At 48.4% G+C, this 22,029-nt stretch overlaps 1 protein-coding gene across 14 annotated transcripts in view; it reads left to right on the top strand.

Moving 5' to 3' along the window:
- RIMBP2 (RIMS binding protein 2) overlaps nt 1–22,029 on the top strand; it is a 338,226-nt gene that overhangs the window by 231,624 nt on the left and 84,573 nt on the right. The window lies entirely within an intron of this gene.

The following is a 22,029-nucleotide window of genomic DNA, read 5'->3' as shown; positions in this document are numbered from 1 at the left end:
AGCAGGCTAACTAAGGCTTCTAATAGCGGCATAAGGGGCCATGAAAGAGAGCGATGGGCGGGAGGACCCGTGAGGACCAGAGGCCGGAGGAGTGCAAGTCCCTCCCTCCCTCCCTCCCATCGGCCAAAGCAACTTCCAGGCCGGCCTGGTTTCAAGAGATGCAGGAACAAATGTGACGTCCCCTTACCAAGCCAGTGGATACACGCGGGGAGGGGATCGACGCTCCTGGGGTGGGGTGCTGGAGAGCTGAGGGATTGCATCTGCTTTTCATTTGTCGAGGGTCACTGCCGCACCGAGAGAAGAAGGCGAGGAGGAGGGGTGGAAGCAAGGAGGTGGATTAGGAGGGATTCTCTAGACACGGGATGTGGGTGCTTCCCCCAAGGTAGGAGTAGAGGGGAGAGAGAAGCGGTCAAGTTTGCGTATATTTTCAAGGTGAAATCAACAGGATTTGCTGACGGATTGGCCATGGGGTGTGACAGGGGAGGGCCAAGGATGATGCCAAGGGTTCGGAAGTGTATTTGGGTGAGGGATGGAGCCATTGGCTGTGACGCGGGTCATTAGGGGTTTGGATTGGGGGTCAGGGAACCACCTCGTGTTGGAGACGGGGTGCACCGTGAGCATGGGATCCTTGGTGCAGGAGAACCTCCGTCCCTCACGCTGGGGACCACCCTGCTAGTCCTCAGGAAGCGGCTTCATTCAATTATCAGATGACGTGAAAGGCAGGAACAATTCACTGGGGTTAAACTGTGAACCACAGCGTCCTGTCCTTTGAACATCTGGTGGTCACAGTCGTCAACTAAATTGTGTTACCTTGTACCTGACACCATCTTCTTCCAAGTTCTCAGAGTGATGGGGGCAGAGAGGACATGCCATTTGGTAGATGAAGAGTGTGCATTTTACGTTGATGTGGTGTCACACAGCTCTGGAGTTGGGCCAACATGCGTTACGCATCTGTCTGAGCTGATAATTACTCCATTGATCACATCCACGTGTTGGCTTTCTTGTTTCCAGATATCACTGATGGGCCACGTGTCTTCATACTGATAATTCAATTTAGCAAAAGACAACGTGTGCCTTAAGGTCTGTAATGGGTTATGTAAAGCAGAAGTGCACCAGCACATCAATATGTTAATATTTTTTTTCAGTGTCCTTTTTTGCTCTATCGGGGGCCGCCAAGTAACTTTGCACTTGAACAGCCAGAAAAGTAGGACCAGATATGGTGATATTCAGAGGAAATGGGTCCTAGATGCCTCAGACACTGGTTTCCTGCAGACCTTCCAGTGTAATAGCCCTGATGAAAGCCCACACATAAAGACGTACTCAGGACTTCCCTGATGGTCCAGTGGTTAAGACTCTGTGCTCCCAATGCAGGGGGCCCAGGTTTGATCCCTGGTCAGAGAACTGGATCCCACATGCATGCCGCAACTAAGAGTTTACATGCAACAACTAAGGAGCCCCCATGCCACAACTAAAACCCAGCGCAACCACATAAATATTTAAAAAAAAAAAAAGACACATTCATGCAACAGATATTTATTGAGTACCTAATATGTGTCAAACACTTCCTAGGTGCTGTCGTTGCTTCTGGCAGAGAGTTGATAAACAGATTGATGTATGCATCAGGGGGTGACAAACACAAGGGGATAGAGTATGATGAAGATGAAATTGCTACTTTATATTCAGTGGTTGGGAAGGTCTCACTGATTATGTGACATGTGGACGGAGACGTGGGTGAAGGCAAGAAGACAGTTGTGAGAAGTCTGGGGAAAGAATGTTCCAGCAGAGGGAACAGCAGATACAAAGGGTTGAGACAGAGGGCTGGTGCCTGCCATGTCTGAGGAACAGAGCAGAGGCCAGAGTTGCAGAAATAGAATGAAAAGGGGGATAGAGAGTTAAAAGAGGAGGCCAGGGAGACAAATAACTTAAGGTGTGGAAGGCCAAGCCTCCTACTCACTCTCAGACACACTGCCTCCTTTCCGGTCTTTTCCTGGGATGCTCCAGCCACCACAGAGCCTTTGCACCTGCTGTGTCTGCTCTCTGGATTGCTTTTGTCCTCGTCACCCTCCAGGAGAAGCACAATGTGGGCAAGTTCCATATCTTTTTTGCTTATCATTGTATCCTCAGTGCCCAGCCTGGCGTAGAGAAGCCGTACAATACATGTTTGTGGGCTGAACGAATGAGAGAGGGAGGTAGGATAGTCTCAAGTCTGCCTTGCTTACAATAGCCAAGGGGTGAGCCCTCCGCTTTGCAAAGCCTTCAGGCATATATGCCCTTCCTCAGATGGTCTATCCCCTGGTGTCGAGCCACAGCCACCTTGATAAAACAGAAATTGCGTCATGTCCCCGCTGCTTACCGCCCCGCCAATTGCTTCTTACTGCACAGAGATGAACATCTAGACTCTTTCCCGTAGGACCCTATGCTCTCTGGCCCCCACATAATCCTTCAACCCTCATCCTACCATGACCCCTTACAGCCTGGAGCCGGCTACAGTGGCCATCCCTGTCTTTCTGGAAGTTACTGCACTTGTGTCCACCCCAGGACCTTTGCACTTACTGCTTCTTCCACCTGGAAGGCTGTTTCCCTCAGCACTTTGTGTTTCTGACTCTGGGTCCATTAATTAGGTCTTGGTTTCATGTCACTTACTTGGCAATGACTTTCTTGGCCATCTTATCTGTGATAGGAAGTTGCTATCACAGCCTCCAATTCATTTTCTTCCAAGAAAACTTATCTTGCTTGTTTTAATTATTTGTATATTGTTTGTTTTGTCCTACCAAAATGTAGCCTCTTTGAGAGAGACTTTGTTTCAGTGCGTAGGACAAAATCTGACATCTAGAAGGCATTCGGTAAATATTGATTGATTGATTAAATTAGTAAACGAATGAATGAGTGAATGAGTGAACATGTGAGCGAGAGACCTCATGATACTGACATGGCCTGTTACTGCAGACACCTTCTGCCATCGTGGAGAATAATGGAGCAGGTGAAGGCTTGTGGTCGAGGGAGCTTGTCTAGAAGGATCACGTCTTTGGGGCTTACAAGTGCTTCTGTAAAAATGCAGCCACAAGTCAAGTGCAGCCTCTTTCTGGCAGAGACTGAGATTCTCCAAGAGGACAAACCGCAGGAGAGTTGGTGATTTCCAGCCTCTGCTCGGCCCAGGCTGGGTGACTGTCTGGCAAGGGTGCCCTCCCACGGAGCTTCCCACCTTCAAGCCCAGCAACCCCTGGGTTAGGTCTTGGCACAAGTGTCTAACCTTGTGATAAACGGAGTAAACCAAGCGATTTTTCCCTCCAGCTTCTCAGACTCAAGGATTCTGCACAAAAAAAAAAAAAAAAAAAAAAAAAAAAGCCTAGTGTTTTTCGTGTAAATTTCCTGTTGCCAGATATTTAGGATATTCTAGATCCTTAGCCTCTTACCAGCTCCAGTGAAACGGAAAAGGAACTTGTGAAGCTCCGGTTTTTGTGTATGATCGGAGCACATCCTGCCTCTCTTCCCTGTGTCTTCTTGCTCAGGACCCGAAAGATGGCTCTGTTTGTCAGATGCAACAGAGACGTGTGTCTCTATTTTAGGACAGCATTAGCATCCTGGCAGGGAACGATGCCACACTCCAAGCGTTTAACTTAAGAGAGCTCAACACAGAGACCATTTCGAGAGGCGTGGGCCGGGGGAACCGACGGGGGGTGGGAAGGCAGAGAGAGACCAGCAGAGCGGGCAGCTGTCCCCCGCTTCCCTGGGCCTGAGGGCAGTTCCTGGAGCTCAGTGGGAACTGCAGTCATGGAGAAGCTGCTGGACGGCTCTGTGTGGGGATGAAGAGCGTCCCCCAAATTCACATCCACCCAGAAGCTGTGAGTGTCACCTTTTTTTGGAAAAAAGTTCCTGGAGAGAGAGAGAGAGAGTGTGTTATTTCCTCCCATCCCTACTGACCACTGGGAAGCCCCAAATCATTTAAGTATTTGGACGTCTCCAGTAAGACCGTGGAGTGAGGTATTTCAACACTGACTTTCATTTAATTTTAAAAAACCATGAGTTAATCAGGACCATCCTTTTCCTTGACTTCAGGGATCCCTGAGCACTTTGTCAACTGGCCATGCTGGCAGCAGGTTTACAAGGGAACCTTTGCAGCCCCCTTTCCGGTTATCTGACCAGCGCGCAGTGCAAATTCTAGAAATCTGACCCAGGTCTATAAAAATATTTTTGACTAATTAAACTTAACCCATTATAGTTTATGATTCAAAGACAAGGGAAAAAGTATTCTGGACCAGATTTTGTTCTCATAATCAACAGATTAGTCAATTTCAGTGAAGATAATCTGACGCTTATTTTGTGTTAATGAACAACTGATTATCTGGGATGAATAAGTAACTCTCGAGGTGACAATCTTCCCTTATCTCCAGCTCCTTCCCTCTTCCCCTCCCGTTACTTTGCATCTGTGCACAGAGATTCATCCTTATACCTACGAATACAAACCTGCCTGCGGTCATTGTCAGGTTTAATTAAGGTTTTGGAGTTCATTCTCTATGTGCTGATACTCGAATGCCAATAAAACCCTCCAGGGTTCTCTGAACATGAGAATAACGTTTAGGGCTCCATCTCCAGCAAAACCCTTGATCCGAACAGATGATAGCTTTATCTAGATGTTCAGAGACTGGCAAGAAACAGGAAATGTATTGCTTTTGGATCTTCATTCTCCGCTCGTCTCCATGGGGAGAGATTTAGGTAAGAGGCACTGCCAGTTCATCGGCTGGTGCTATGGGACACACACGTGTCTTCTTTGCATCCAGCAAAAGTATGGGACCAGATCTCATTCTGAGGCTCGGACCCCCCCCCCCTCTGACCCCACCATGGAGTTGACGATTTTCTCCATGCAGCAGGCAGCCCAGTTCTTTGTCCTCTGCTGGGATCCCCACCCAGCCCTTCAAAATTCTGAGCTACTAAGCATATAAAGTGTTCGGCTTCACTGATCATCAGGAAAATGCAAATTAAAACGACAGCGAGATGCTGATCTCTTCATCAGATGAAGAAACTCTTAGGAGTGACAGTGCCCAGGGCCAGCGAGGAGTGGGGAGCAGGCATGCTTACATGATGCTGGCCGAAGGTGAATTGCTACAGTCTTTCTGAGTTCTGGAACTGTCCATATTTAGCTTCTGCATACTCTTCTCCCACAGTCTCCCTTCTGGGAGTGTACAGAAGACATAAAGCTCCCACTATGTGCCCCAGATCTTCAGTGTAGCATTAGCCATACAACCATGATGTTCACCAGAAGCAGATCATTCATGCAATAATTTGAAAATGAGTCACGTCCGTATCTAGTGACCAAGACATGTAGTCAAGTGAGGGCTTCAACACGTCCATTTGGACCCACAGCAGGTGGACCCCTGCTGTCCAGAACTGCCCAGAACTGAACCCACAGCAGGGCGATCACCTCATTTGTTCCCAGATCTGCCTCTCTCCCTCACCTCTCACCACCCCCAGCCCCTCGCAGCCCTGCAGCCAGTGGACACACGCCAAGCTGGCTCTTGCCTCCAGAGCTTGCCTCAAAACGTTGCTTGTCATCATGTAGGTCTCGGCTAAAATGTCACCTCCCTGACCGGCTTGAGTAGAATCGGTACAACTGCCTCTCTCCCCTGCACATCACCTTGCTTTCTCATCCTCCTCTATCAATCTCTGAAATTCTTATTATTTGCCAGATTCCTTGTTTATTTTCTGCATACCCTTCCCCAGGAGAATGTAAACTTCATAAGAACAGAGATGACCTTTGACTTACTTGTTATTCTACTCCAAACATCAAGTATCTGGCACAGAGTAAGTGTTCAGTTAGGGTTAGAGTTAGATTGTTATTTTTACTAATGTAATAGTTATTAAAAGAATAATTTCACAATTATTAAATAATTAATAATTTAATAATTATTAATTATTTTTGCATAAACGAAAGCACGTGTCCAGGAGGTACACTCCATTTCAGCACAAACCCACAGGCCCTGAAATAAGAAGCCTAATCGGATTCTGTTTCCCTGTTTCACCATCTACCCAGCTGCTCCATCCGGAGGTGTGCAATTACCCGTCCCTCGTGCTGGCCGTGCAATTCATGAAAAGTCCTGTAGGTTTAAAGCAAGCCATCTAAAAACCTCCTGAGCCAACCTAGCTGTCCTCAATTTCTACTCCTGCTGCCTGAGACCACACAGCTGCTCTCTTGCTCAGGTTATATTAAAAGTTTCCTAACTTCCTGCCTCTTCCTTTCCTCTGCTCTGGCTCCCCTCTGATCTTTTCTCCACACCACAGTCTTTGCAAACACAAATCCCCTCATGTTATACCCTGACCCACATCCTTGCATCCTTGCGTGGCTGCCCATCGCTCTGAGAATGAGGACGACATTCCTTCAAGACCCTGGTGGTCTGGCCCCTGTCGGCCCCCTTTGGCTTCCCCTCCAACATTCTGCATCTCTCCCCCCATGCCAGTCACAGCAGCCTTCCTTCACCCTTGAACTCACTTTGATCCCTTCTGCCACAGGGCCTTTGCACATACTGCTCCCTCTGCATAGAATGCTGTGCTCTTCCCTCTTCTAACCAACTCCTATGCATCCTCAAAAGTCCACTCGTCTGTCACCTCCCCAGGGAAGCTGACGTCCCCAGGGCTCATCTTTTAGTGATGGAAGACTCTCAGCATTCAGCACTTCTCTTTCATGACACTTGTCTCAAGTTTGCATTTTTGTATCCTTATTTGATTAACACTTATCCTTACCACTAGGAGGTGAATTCCACACAAGCCAGGACCACCTCTGTTTTTGTCTTTATGGTGTTGCTAGCACTTGTCACATACTGGGTGCTGTGCTCAATAAGTCCTGGGTGGATGAGAGAAACAGAAATGGTAGGTAGCTGGGGAGATATAATAGGCCATTTTTCTCCTCTTAGGTCCTTTAAAATATGTATGACAGTTCAAAGAAGAATTATAACACTGAGGGTTTTCGATGTATGTGGATGTCATAATCCATGGGAAGACCGTGACATAGAGAGAAAGTAAAGATGCTGAGACAGTGGTGGTGTTTCTGCATTCCACTTGGAGTGGCAAAATTTAATTCTGAATAGATTATTTTAATGTAAACACGTATATTGAGACCCCTGGAACAACCACTGAAAGGTATATAAAAATATATAGTCAAACACCCAGTAAATACATGAAATGGGACACTAAAAAACGTTCAAATCATTGCAAAGAAGGCAGGAAAGGCGAAACAGAATGATGAAAGGAGAGGGAACAAACAGAAAACAAAAAAAATGGCAAAAACAAAATCAACACTTACCCATAATTGCATTAAAGGTAATTACTGTGCAGGTCACTTTGAAGCTCATATTTCATCTGGTCCTTGCAATGACCTTGGGAAGGTTGGATTCTTCTCCTCCACTCGATAAGTGAAGAAACTGAGGCTCAAAGAGGTACACACCTCACCTCAGAGCACACAGCTTATACGTGGTAGAAATGACATTTGAACGCAGGTCTGGCTGACCATATGCCCTGCACCTGGCTGGCCTTAATCCCCAGGCCTGGCAGGCGGGGACCACTGGGACATGGTGAAAACTGTGCTTCGGAAAGATGATCTTAATAACCCTGAGTGCCACTGTCCCCGTGTTTTCAGAATCCATCAGGGTCAGAGGAGCAAGAGAGAGGCTTGTCTGGAGGCTTAAGGACAAATCAGGAATCAGGAGAGCTCCAGTGTTTTATAAAGGGGCTCCCGACTTCCTAATTTTGTCCAGTTTGAGGAACTGAGATACTTTGGCTAAAATTTATTTCGGCCTCCATGGCTCTTTTTCGTGCTGTTCCTCATCATGAATGAATCGTGACTTCCAGAGACGGGAGAGGAAGTCATAAGGCGTAGAAAACAAACAGCTTTAAATGCCTTCTTGTTTTTGAAGACATGAACTGAGTAAGTGCTGCGTTCTTTTCACCGGGTGTCTCGTAAAAGGAAATTGTGGGCACAGAAATGCTTCATTATTTCCACCAGGCGTACCAGATCCCATGAACGTGACATTGAGAGCATCGCTGTTAACTCCTGTTAAGGGAAATGACTTTTTCCTGAATTTCGTTGCCCAGGCAGGGCAGGAGCCAAAGCGGAAGACGAATCCCCCTTTGCTCTAATGTGGATGAGGTGACTCCGTTTGCCCCGCACTCGTTCCCACCACGTCACATCTGAGCTTTCCCGGGGAAGCAGCATCTTGACACTTGTAGGCTACTTAAGCATTTGTGTTAATGCCGACATCCGGCTATAAATATCACCGCTTTAAAAATACATCCTGCCACAGGCAAAGCATATCAAACAGGCGCTTCTCGCTGGGGCGCACGATCTTCAGGACTTTTCAGATGTGAAATGTTCCCATGGAACGTGGCCTGTGCCCTTGGAATTGGGAAGAGATTTGTAAAAGGAAACAGAAGCCAAACCTTAGGCATTTGGTGGGGGTTTGTCTTGGGATGAAAGCCGGGGATCTCCAGACTCTCTGCAAGGACCCAGGGGCCCCTTGTGCTCCCAGGGACAGCCTGGATCATGAGGACTTGTGGAATTTACACAAGTGATGATGATGTAAATTTCCTCCCTGGAGAAATGCGGAGGGCTCTGCGCACTGGTCACGTGGCCAAGGGCAGCGTGTCTTCAGTGGCCTGAGAACTCCAGAGGGACAGGGAGTAACTCCAGGGCACTGCAGGAAAGGTTCTTGCATTGACTTTCCTGCAAAGTCTGCTGGATGTCAGCACATCCCACAAATAAGGGTGGGGTCCTGCAGGAAATCTCCCGTAGAGCAGACAGATGAGTGGAGAGAATGTGAGCACAGATCTGTGTTCAAATATGGCCTCATCATTTACTAGCTGGGCAACCTTGGGCAAGTTACTTAACCTCTCTGGGCCTTGGTTTCCTTCTCTGTAAATGGGAATAAAATATTTCCTGCTTCAAGTGTTGTTGTGAAGATTCAATATGTTATACGTGTTAAATACTTAGCACAACAATACTCAAGAACTTAGTAAACGTTATACGCTTAGATGAGGAGGAGGATGGTGATGGCTGGGGCTAGGTACCTCGGGCAGGGCACTCTGGGAAAACCATGCCCGCAATCTGCTTATAGAAACAAGAAGGATGTAGATGTCCACCAGTTGTACCATCTGCAATAAACACCAAGGAGGGTTTAACTGCGGGGGCCACACACACGGGATCAGGAGCTCCCGTGAAGGCTCATGGCTGTCCACTTCTCTCTCTCCTTCCACCCGAACCCTTTCCCAGGGTGGCAAAGTTCCGGAGTGGGTTTAAATGTGGTCTCTGTTTCAATCCTCTGGACTGGCCATCCAGCCCAGAGTTTCACTGAAACCCCCTTGGTTGGTTCTGATGCTGGACTCATGGGTTTCAACCTATACACACCACAGGTACCCTGTGGATAAGAGTAATTTCCTTGAATAACGAAACTTGCTGCCAGTGACTTTGATCTTAGGACTTTGCTTCCTGGCCCCAGGAGAGAGATGGCACCAAGCACCTGCCCCCGCCCCACCTCATTGCACCCCACTCCACCCCATGCCCTTGCACCCCAGTTTATCCTCTTTCTGCTACTGAGAAGTTGTCATTTTACTTCTGGAAAGCGCCTTTGGGTCTCTGGCTGTTTCTTCCCCAAAACAGGGAATTGAAAGGACTCCAAAACTGTCATGATCCACCAGCTGTCTCTTTATTTTAAGAAACAAGACTAAAAAGTTATGAAGGTTCAGTGCATAATATGAGACGTTATAGAATTAAGTTTTGTGGCAGTCATAAATGCTGTTGAAAAATATTTTAGTGAGGACCATTTGGGATAAAGTTCATGCAAACCTATGTCAAATGGTTTTAAGAGACAGAAATAATTGGTTTATAAAGTGGGAAATATGAGCGAGGTTAGGCTTCAGGCAAGGTTGAATCAAGGTGCTCAGATGATGTCATCAAGAATAGTCTCTCTTCATCTTTTTTTTTAAATTTTTATTTATTTATATTTATTTTTGTCTGTGTTGGGTCTTTGTTTCTGTACGAGGGCTTTCTCCAGTTGCGGCGAGCGGGGGCCACTCTTCATCACGATGCGTGGGCCTCTCACTGTCGCGGCCTCTCTTGTTGCGGGACACAGGCTCCAGACGCGCAGGCTCAGTATTTGTGGCTCACGGGCCTAGCTGCTCCGTGGCATGTGGGATCTTCCCAGACCAGGGCTCGAACCCTTGTCCCCTGCATTGGCAGGCGGATTCTCAACCACTGTGCCACCAGGGAAGCCCTTTCTTCATCTTTTATCTCTGCTTTTTTCTGTCAGTCCAGTTCACAGGCAGGCTCTCACCAAGTCATGTCAAAGATGGTACCCAACATCTCCTGGCCTGCATCCTACCAATTTAGTCACCACGGAAGAGAATGTCTCTTTCTTTCCTAATATTTCCAGTAAATGTCTCATGATACCAAAATTTGTCCCTTTGGTCTAGCTTTGGGCTCATGTACCTAGAAGAGTGTAGATCACATGCAAACCCTGGAGCCAAGGGTTGGGGTTACTCCCCGCAAAACATGAGGCTGAGAGTAGGGAAAGGCTGATGTCCTTGGGATAATTCAGGATACTGCTATCATTTGAACAGGAAATACATGCTGGGCAGAGAAGATTAGCAACCATCCATTGCAGAACAGGAAATCAGTAGGATGAGAGTAATTGGGACAAATTAGAGAAAGTGAAGTTTGAGTTACGCTTGGGGCACAGGGGGATTCGTGAATATTCAGGAGGAAATCAGACCATTAAGGGAAGAGGGAACCTCCTAATTGAAGTCAGGGAGGCAGAAATGACCTTGAAACGTTACTGGGACATGAAAGCTAGCCCAACACTGGGGTACTTGGTGGCCTGCTGAGGGGCTGATTGGCAAGCCTGGACAATGAGGGAAATGGGGACAGCTACAGCTGTCAAAGTCATCCAGACAACCATACATCCTTCCATCGATCCACCCATCCGTCCATCCGTCTATCCATCCATCCATCCATCATCCATCCATCCGTCCGTCCGTCTGTCTGTCCGTCCATCCGTCCGTCCGTCCATCCATCCGTCCGTCCGTCCGTCCGTCCATCCATCCATCCATCCATCATCCATCCATCCGTCCGTCCGTCCGTCCGTCCGTCCATCCATCCATCCATCCATCCATCATCCATCCATCCATCCGTCCGTCCGTCCGTCCATCCATCCGTCCATCCGTCCATCCATCCGTCCATCCGTCCATCCATCCATGCATCCATCCATGCATCCATCCATCCATCCATCCATCCATCCATCCATCCATCCGTCCGTCCGTCCATCCATCCATCCATCCATCCATCCATCCATCCATCCATCCACTGGACATCTTCACAGTAACTGTGAAGGGAAGGTGAAAGCCGAGATAGAAGGATGTGTTTGTTTCCCTTTTTCATCATTTCTAAAGTTTCCAATATTCAGCTGATGGGTGTATGTCAGAAATAAAATGGAAAGGTGGTTGTGTCTTGTCCCATTTCTAGTAAGTTCTCAGCCCACTGGACTTTTCAGCCTTTGGTGTTTTGGCAAGAAGACTTCCTAGACAGAAGGCTGGGGCCTGGACCCAGGGAGTGTCATCCTTGAACTTTTTCCACCCACTATGCATAAGCCACAGGCTTCAGGGCTCACTGAGATTGCATGTCTGTGCCCTACCTTCCAGGGGAGGAGATAATACAGACTCATTAAAGCAGCTCTCAGTCCAAGATCAACTACACTGAAAATGAAAGGAACAACTTTTCCTAGTTGGGAAGAAGCATCAAAACCATCTTTTTTTTTTTTTTTTTTTGGTAGAAAATGTTTCAAGCAAAGTAACGAAGGGATATTAAAACAAACCAGTGAAATTGTGGGTAAGGTAAATGAAGCCATTCTCAGGCTGTAAATGTTCCTGGACTGATTAATCTTTACTTTGCAGGGTGTCAGCAGAGTTCAGATTTCAGTGGGTTTTCATTTTTTTCTTCCAGTCGTCACAGTAAATCTATAAAGCAGATTTGAATCTAATTGTAAAAACTCAAGTGAAAGAAATATAACATTTTCCCCCAAAGTTACTTAATTCCCTTAAGACGCTCATTTTGAAAGACTGCTAGAAATGTAACGTCAATTTGGAGTTGGCTTCATCCTTTTCCTTCAGTCTCTCAGCCAGATTTCAGTTGAAAGGCAGACAGCAATCTAGGTGTCTTTAGGTGGAGGGACTTTAATGCAGGGGATTAGTTACACAGGCAGTAGAAGAGCTGAGAAGTCAAATATGCACTTGGAGATATCACCTCTAAGGCTGCAGAGATGGGGGCGGGGTGATGGTCTTCCCAAGGGCCAGAGGCTGAAGCCATGGGTGAGGGCTGCCCAGCAGGAGCTAGAGCCCCAGGGGAGGAAGAGCTGCCTCTGGAGACAACACAGGAAGCAGAGAGAGGGAGAAATACCTGGCTTCTCTCTTCTTCCCACCTTCTGGTGCCTCCAATTGGCCAGTCCCCAAGAAGCAGGGGCAAGGCCGTCTGGGAAATGTAGTTCTCTGTGAGCAAAGCAGGGAAGGGGGAGAAATGGATCTGAGAGCATTAGGACAGTTTACCGGCACACACCAGGGTTATACCTAAGTTGGGGTTGGGGCCACATGATACCGAAAGATGGAGGATTTCATCTCGCACCCACCCATGCATGAATATGCTGAGATTTCCACCATTCTGTCCAATTCTTATTATTTACATCTAGGCTTTAAAAATCCACAAGCCACAGTCTAACAGTTTTTTCCCATCATTTTGGAGACAAGGCTTAAAGTTACATGACATCATTGTAAAATACAAGACCAAAGGATTGTATCAGTTTCAGGTGTAACATTATGATTTGATATTTGTCTGTGTTGCAAAACGATCACCACCATAAATCTAGTTAACATCCATCACTGTACCTAGTTACAGAATTTGTTTTCTTGTGATGAGAACTTTTAAGATCTACTCTCTTAGCAACTTGCAAAGTATAATTAACAAAAGGACTAAAGAATTTAATCGTTTAGTTGTGTGAGTTCATATTGACTCTTGGTTATGCCAGTGTAGTGCAGAAACCTCTGCCGGGTGGTTCAAAGCTTTGTTTTCTGGACTCACCCGTTAGCCATAAGTTCTCTAGGGTCTCACCTCTCTGGAACTTTCCAGAAGGCAGAGCCAAAGCCCTTCTCTCCAGAATTCACCAGTGTCTATGCACGTGTGAGCCTATCTGTCAACCTCTGATGAAGCAATGTTTTTCTGCGGGTGAGGAGGGAAGTTCTAGTCTCAGGTAGTTCTCACAAGTAGTTCATCGGTGTAGGGTTTGTGCACCAAAGCCCGGGAGAGTCCTTTTTTCTGCCCTTCACCCTGTGCACCCTCCCTGAGGCAATGAGTGCAGAATGGACCTGCCATCTGGATGGGACGTGGGGAAGGAGTGGAGGAGAAATCGAAGGAGAGACAGAAAGAAATATTGATGAATAGCTCAAAAATATTAACCTTGTAACACTGTGGTTTTCTATGTGTGTTTCAACATAGACATATCTGCTGGCTCTATTTGGAAAATCAGTGCTGTACCGGATGAATCAATAGCATATCCTTATGCCAGGACACACGAGTATGTTGAGTACGTGCGTGTGTTTCTGAGTCTTGTCTGTTTCTCTGCTTTGGCTGGTTCACAGCTCTTACTAACGTTCAACTCGCAGGTCCAACCCCATCCGTCGCCTGAGTTAATTTTTTCTCCCCACCATCCACGTAACTCCACAGATTTCAGCCTTAAAAACCAATCTCTCTCTTATTTTTAGTTTACACTTTTTCTCACCATCCATTTAACTCTACTCTTCCTCCGTCTTCAAAGCCCACCTCCTAGAGGACGTTGGACAAATGGATGACACCCCCCTGCCAGCATGGTTTCCCTCCGGGAGAGCTAGTTGATGTGTCTGGTTCACAGTTTGGTTAAAATGTGGTGAGAATTGTATCTCCTCTAGTCTCTCCAAAGGCAGAAATCTAGTTTTCTGACAGCCACAGGGTGGATCTTGCATCCATAAGCATTGGTTGAATTCCATTTGGCAAATGTGAATTAGGCTTCTACCGCCTGTGGAGTATGGGCGTGGAAGAGACATTTAGAGTCCAATTGAGAAAGTGAGAGTTACACAAAATAAATCAGAACAGTACAAAGCCTATTATAGTCTATATGCAGAATAATGGTAATAATAATACATGTATAATAATAATGCGCATATTATGTGCGGAATAATAATAATGCATATAATAATGATAATACATCTGTTATATGCAGAATAATGATAGATACCATCAGTGATGGAGAGACTGGAGGTGAGGGTGAGCTGGAGCCATGGGGAAGATGTTCTGGGTAAGGGGCTTCACTGACCTATCATTTATGCCATCCCACTGTGTGCCAGAGACTGTGTTAGACCCTGGGGTGTATCAGCAGATGGAAATGAGTTCTCTAATCTCGTGCATCTCACAGATTAGCAGGGGGAGGGAAGACATAGAATAAATAAACATATAAATAAACAAGATAATCTCTGAAGGGGATAAATGCTGTGAAGGGCCAGCCATGTGAAGATGCAGGGACCAGCATTCTAGGCAGTGGAATGGCATATGCTAAGACATGGGGGTGGGGATGATCTTGACGTAACAGTGGAGCTGATCAGAGGCCGGCATGGCTAAGGCGTAGTGAAGGGGGGAAGTAAGAGATCAGGCAGAGAAGTGGGCCCCATCACGGAGGAACCCATCAGCTGCAGCAAAGATTTTGAATTTTGTTCTAAGTGCAGTGGCAGCCATTGAGTGCTGTGAGCAGAAGACAGTGTATCAGTCAGGGTTCTCCAGAGAAACAGAACCAGTCGGATATACAGAGAGAGATATGTAGATACAAGAGGAGGTTTATTCTAGGAATCGGCTCATGCAATTACGGAGGCCGAGAAATCCCACGATCTGCCTGCCGTCTGCAAGCTGGAGAACCGGGAAAGCTGGTGGTGTACTTCAGTCCAAGTTCAAAGGCCTGAGAATTCAGGGGCTGGTGGTGTAAGTCCCAATCTGACCCGCAAAGCACGAGATTCAGGAGGCTGACGTCCAAGGGCAGGAAAAATAGATGTCCTAGCTCAAGCAGGGAGCGTGAATTCCTCTTTCCTCCGACTCTCATTCCGTTCGGGTCCTAGGCAGATGGGATGGTGTCCTCTCACACTGGGGAGGACCATCTGCTGTACTCAGTTCCCCAATTCAAATGCTAATCTCTTCCCAGAAACACCTCCCAGACACACCCAGAAGTCATGCTTTCCCAGCTCTCCGGGCATCCCTTAGCCCAGGTGAGTTGACACAAAATTAGCCATCGCAGACGGCCGTGTTTGGGAGCAAGCACCCTGGCCTCTTTGGGGACCTGTCGGGTAGCAGGACCGATGGCAGGAAGACCAACTTCAAGTCTGGTTATGGTCCGGCCGAGGGGTGATAGCGGCCGGTCGGGCAGTGACGGCAGTGGATACGGAGAAAGGAGCCCATCCAGGAAAGGTGTTGGTGCAAATGCAAGATTTTCTAAAGACTTGGATGCTGAGCAAGAAGGGAAGGGGAGCAAGAATGACTCCTGGCTTTTTGGCTGTAGGAATTGAGTGGCTAGTGGCTTCCTTGCTGGAATGGGGCAGCCTGGGGACAGAAGGGGTTGGAGAAAGAAAGTCAAAGTCTGTTTTGGACAGGCTGAATCTGAGCTTGCTCTTGTACGTCCACATGGAGGTGAGGAGTAGACACTTGGATATGAGTGTAGAGATGAAGATTTCATTTGGCAGCGTGAGTTTGTAAATGGCGGTTGAACTGGGATGTAGGATAAGATCCCGTAAAGAAAGAATGTCAACAGAGCAGCGGCCACTCCAGTGTTCGGAGATCAGACAGGAGTGGAGAGGAAGAGGGGACACGGGGCCAGTGTGGAGATCCCTGGGCCGGGAGCGGAGGGAGTTTCATGACCCTCCGCCATGTTACACGTTACATGCTGCTGAGACATGGGGTCCCTGGGCAGAGAAGTGACCGCTGGCTTGGACAGCAGGGAGCCCCTTGGTCATCTTGGCAGGAGGCTGCCAGCTGAGTGGTAGGAGGGGAGCCTGGGTGAAGAAGCTTTGAAGGGTGAGTGGGGTGTGAGGCCGTGGAGACAGTGAACAGAGACACCCTGTGAGCAGCGTGTTGAGAAAAGAAGCAGATACACGGGCAGCTGCTGGAGGGGAACCTGGCTTGGAAGGGACATGCAGGATGTGGGAAGATGCAAAAGAAGCTAAAACAGTTCCCAGCTAATCTTGTCCCCCAAGCTGCGATGCTTATCATAATTAACCTCAAACACCACATCCCTCTGAGACAGGCTGAGACCTGGACCCTTTGCTGCAGTGCCGGCACCTGGACAAATGTCTCCTCAAGCAAGAAAATACAAAGAAATTATAAGGGACTAAAAATAACTGTGTGCATCTGCAGTTGGGGCAAATTATGGATAAAAAGATACAAAAAGACCAAAAAAAAAAAAAAAAAATCCAACTGCTACTTCTGAAGAGCCTGGAGGAAAAACAGGGTGTCAGGAGTAAAGGCGGGGCACTGCGCATGCCCGCTGCACTCAGTACCACCCAAGTGGTGGACAGACCACCTAAGCTACTCCTCTGCCCAACCGCCTGGGCCCACGCCTACCCTCACCCCAGATAAGGAGCCAGCAAGGGAACCTGTTGTTTGTTTTTCTCTCCCCGCTGCTGCAGCAGAGGCCCCGCTAGAGCCTTGCCGGAATTTCTTGTCTGGCCTTCTATCGATTTCTGTTGATTAAGGAAGGCCAAGAGCCCTGATCAGTAACACCCCGAGGGGCATATATTTTTACACATTTTGCTTTTCTGAAAACTACTTTATATTGACTCGGTCCGTCCGCCTGAGGACAGCTATCTCCTTCCCAGCTGGTCCCATCCATCTGACCCACACACCCCCGCCCCCCTTTGCCTCTCAGCGAGGAGCCCACTGAGTGTCTGTGTCCCCTCTGTCCTTCAGTGACCCCGATGCCTGCGACAGCACACCTGGAGCAATTTTGTACTCAGTTAGTCTTTCTAATGAACCCTTGTAAGGAAGATGGTTTCCTTCCTCCACTAATAACTTCCCTCACAAAGCTAAATAAAGATTACACAGGCTGCATTTGGCAGTGACCACTTCCAAAATAAACAGAAGCGCAAAGATTAGCTGGAACAATAGTATCATTAAACAGCTGCATAATTGTTCATCCTTCGGGAGCCTGAAAATGTGGATCTGCCCCTGGTAGAGTCTCACGGTGAAGACGGCCGTGGAGAAGTGGCCTCAGGCCAGCAAAGGGTCAGTGTTCGGGCCCCTGGCTCTGTGGTTTGCCACTCTTGGGGTGGCTTCCAGGCTCTGCTGCAGCACCCTGTGTGGCTTAAGCAAGTCACTCAGCTTCCCTGAGGTGGTGGCCTATTGTAAAAGTGACCACAGCACCCAGCTGTCAGCATTGGGTGAGATAGGGCCTGGTACTTAGTCAGTGCGTACTAAATGGTAGCACATTTTGTTTAACTCCATCACCTTACCGGTGCCATCACCCCAGTCACTCATTGCCTTGCTGGTAGAGTCCCTGGTCACCAGATACATTCTACCCCGACCCCCCTGCCCCGTGCACCTTGAGTTTTATACTAAAGTGGCATCACGTGATACTTCATAACATGATGCTGCATTACATGATATTGAATTGCGTGATACTTTATAACATGTTGCTCTATTACACAATGCCAAATTACATGATACTCTACCACATGATACTGTATCACATGACACTTCATTACATGAAGCTGCATTACAGGGTCCTGCCTTACATGATACTGCACAAGGTCCATGGAAAGGGGTTTTCTTATATTCAGAGTAAAAGGTAATAGGCTTCATAGATGCCAGGTACTACCCTAAGTCATGTAATATTCAAAACCCCTTTTCGAAGCAGGTGTTCATTCATAATTAACTAATCAACATTGTTAATTAATTACCCATCTAAAAGTTGATCCATATGCTAATAAACAGTTCATCCCGAAGAAGGAAATGAAGCCCAGAGAGGGTAAGTCACCAGCTAGAGGCAGCAGAGCTGGGATTTGAACCCAGGCCGTCTGGTTCTTGATCACCTCACCCTGCCCTTTTATTGACCTGAAATACCGGAAGCACACCTCCACCATCACCGTCCCTGCAAGCACCTGCTGGGGAATGTTCAGAAGATTCCCGGAGCTGGGCGAGGCCAATGTGGCTGGAACAGACTGCGTGGTCAGAGCTGAGTCCGAGGAGTCACGAGGGAAGATCACAAAGGATGGCTTATTTACTGAGTGACCCGTCCAGGGGCAGGGACCACAGCCGGAGACAAGGAGCCCGTTTACATCCTGGGGAGGGGAAGCAGACAGTGGGCTAGTAGAGTGTGAAATATATTAGATGGTGCTAAGTGCTCTGGAGTGAAATAAAGCAGGGGTGGAGAAAAGGATGCTGCAGGGGGGTTGGTTATAGTTTTAAATATGGCTTCCCTGAGAAGGTGGTATTTGGGCAAAGCCTGGACTTTGAGAGAACAAGCTCTTCCAATATTGGGGATGGGGGAAGAGTGTGGCTGGCAGAGGGAACAGCATGTGCAAAGGCCCTGAGGTGGAAGTTTGCCTGGTCTTTGGAAAGAGTAAGAAAGCCCGGGTGTGTGCAGCGGAGCGGGAGAGGCGGACAGAGTGCAGCCTCACCACCACGGCAGCACCGCGGTTTTACTCTGGGTGACGAGGACCACTGAGGGGTTCTGAGCAGAGGAGGGGCACGACCCACCTTCTGGGTGCAAAGACCCCTCAGCCTGCGCGCGGCCGGGGGTTGGCCTCAGGGTGGGCATCTGGCCAGTTCGGGCCAGCAAGACCAAAGGGGAGATCGTCAGGCACACTCTGGAAAGACGTTCCTCCTTGAAGTGATGGAGAATAAAGGCTCCCTTTCCTTCCTGTGGGACATTGTCTGCACCAGAGAGCGGTGTCCGGAGCAGGGAACCTTCTGGAAGCTTCCTAGGAGCTCAGTGCAGCCCCCATGCCCCACAGTCCTGCTAGCAGCTTGGCTCAGTGCCTCGTCTCGGTGGGAATGGGCGGCATCCAGGTGCCATGCTGTTCCCACGCCTGGACTCCTCCCACAGCCCTTCCTGGGTGGGGGGGTGGCGCGGGGGGCGCTCCATCAGCTGCCTCTGGTCTCCGCGTCTTCTTGGTGAGGCTCCGGCCACTTCAGTGAATACCTCCAGCCTCTGCCACACCTGCAGCTCCATAGCCCCCCGTCCCACGCCGTATGTTTCTCCTTAACACTTAGGACCACCTGAAACACTCCATATCGTTTAATATACGTGGGTAGGGTCTGTCTCTCCCTCTCGAGTGTAAACTCCAAGAGACTTGGTTTTGTGTGTGCCTGTTTTCACTGCTGTCACCTTCAGAACCCAGGGTGGTGACTGGCACATGACAAGTACTTGGTAATTGTTTGTTGAATGAATGAGTGAATGAGCGAGTGAATGAGTGAGTCTTCAATATAGTATTGGATTGACATTTCATCACAGGATTAGGCTATGTGAACTAGCCAGTCTTAGAAGTCAAAATGATTGAATCTCAATTTTAGTGGTTCGACCTAACGCTTCTTGTTGCAATTGACATTTCCTTGTTTATTTGCTTGCCTATGTCCTTTCTTACCCGCTCGCGCAATTAGAATGTCCATCCGTGGAGGCGGGACCCTGTTGTTCTGGATGCCAGTGTCGTGGCACATGACAGGTACCCAATAAATGCTGGCTGAATGAATAAATATACAGAAGTAAATGAATGAAGGAATGGAACAGAAATACTCCTCTCTAGAACGAAAAGCCTCACACACACGGTCCCATCGACCCTCTGACAACCCCATGAGAGTTGGTGGAGGATAGGTTATTAATGAACTCTAGTGCCCTTAAGAAGAAACCCAACACCAGACAAAAGTAGTATCCCTCTGAGTCAGTGACAAGTGTTTGTGGAGGAATTTCCACAGCTTCTTGGAAGCTCAGAGAATTCCTGACATCTTTAGAGGCTCTGGGGGTTCGTCTTAGTGTTCCTGAAAATGCCCGGTGCCTTGGGCCACTGGTTGGGGGGGAATCAGGGTGGGTTGGTGGTGGGCAGGGGGGAGTCGAATCTGTCACAAGAGATCATCAGAAATTGCTAGGCCCAAATTGGTAATGAGAGCTCCGCAGGGCCAGGAGAGCCGTGTTCAAGACTGGCTCTTGGGAAGCTACGTGGCAATAACCCCCTCCTGTCCAGGAAGGCGAGGCACAGTCAGAGCAGGAGGGCTGGAGGCTGGAGCGGGTGCAAGAAGACGGGTGTGTGCTGTTTCTCCTCCCGCCCACGTATAGACACAAACGACCCACTCCAGTCCCAACTCGGGGCAGGCTATAGTCATCGACAAACACACCCATTTCCACCTTTTCAGGGGATTTGGTTCATGTTTGAGGGGTTCTAACTTCCCAGGATCCTGGGTTCTGGTGAGAGTTTCCATAGCGACAGTGAAACCAGCACTGGTCCACCAAGGGGCCAAGAAATTGCAACTTCCCAGGGAAGTAAGACAGCAGAGGGGCTGCAAGGTTGTTTAGCCCCAAACTGGAGACAAAGCCAGAGCGTGATGTCGCCACGCATGTAACGCGTGCAACACGGGCGGCAGGAAGACTTCACTTTTTAATGCAAAAACAAAAACAAAAACGTAGAACTTTGGGATGTGAACCCGCAAAGCTTCCCCATCTGCAGTTAAAATCGTTGAGTGCCAAGATCCTTCCCAGAAGGAAAGAGCTTTTGGTGGCAGTGGGTAGGATGGACTTGGGAAAAATGGTGAAGAGAATAAATTTGCCTCTCTGCCCTTATCTCTCCGAGACCCCTTCCCCAGCCTGGGGGATAAAAATAAGTAAAAGAATTAAAATAAAATTTAAAAGTAATAATAATAAGTCATGAACAAATTCAAGCTAAGGAGGGAGGTATGTTAGGGTCCCTTCCCCATTATATCAAGGTGTCTCCTGTCCGTATACCATGGGTCATGCCCTCGGATGTCAGGTCACAGGAAGGTGAGGCTGGGCCTGCAGGGACAGCGGCAAAAAGGAGGCGTGTGCCCGGGAAGGGAGCAGCTCTGACTCGGCCTCTGCCAGCCCCTCCAGGTGGGACACATAGCTAAAACTTTTGTGAAAAGATCCAGATTTTCAAAATGTTGATTGCCAAGCCACCTTTGGCATAGATCTCGTTATAAAAAAGAAATAGGAAAGAAAGAAGAAGGAAGGAAGGAGGGAAGGAAGGAAGGGAGGGAGGGAGGGGAGGGGAGGGGAGGGGAGGGGAGGAAGCTGAATTCAAATGTTGTGCATCTGGTTTGCCATGAAACATTCCCTGTGATTCCGCCTGTGTGAGAGCCTATCCCCCCCATGCCTTTTTTCTGCATGGTGTCATTTCTCATGTTCCCTCCCCATCAGGGTTCACAGGTGGTCACTGTTAGGGCCGGGGAGGTCCCGGTGTCCTGGGATGCTTGCTGGTGGGTTCTCCTGGGGGATGACTTTGGGTGACGAGAAGTCATCAGAGGTGGGGAGAAGATGCTCTGGTCAGAGGAAGGGTCCAGCCCTGGGACTCCCTGCCTCGGTGGGACCGTGGCAGAGGGACAAATGGGGGGCATTTGGACCTGTTGGGGCTGAGCACCCAGCTTCACCAGGGCGAGCGGACAGGACCAAAGCCTGAGACTCAGAGGCTCCACGGAGGCGTCCGATTTGAATCCCAGACGGCCACCCGCCATGTGTGACAAACAAGGAAAGCTTGGTGTGTCAGTTTTCCCATCTGTAGAATGGGGCTAGTTACAGTACCTCCCTCCCACGATTGTTGTGGATGACATGAGTTAAATGGTAGTAAACAGCTTGGAACAGTACCCCTCTGGAGGGAAAGGTCCATAGGTCTTGGCTGGTATTTGCAGAAGACCTGGGGGAAAAACACGGAGAGAAGGGAGGAGTTTTTCCAGACAGGAGGAAGAGGGCTTCACCTCCACGGCACGGG

Source organism: Balaenoptera physalus (assembly GCF_965194825.1).
Source record: "Balaenoptera physalus genome assembly, chromosome: 12".
NCBI classification, from domain to species: Eukaryota; Metazoa; Chordata; class Mammalia; order Artiodactyla; family Balaenopteridae; genus Balaenoptera; species Balaenoptera physalus.
Note: the sequence above shows the minus strand (reverse complement) of the source record. Positions and strands in the feature narration are given on the sequence as shown.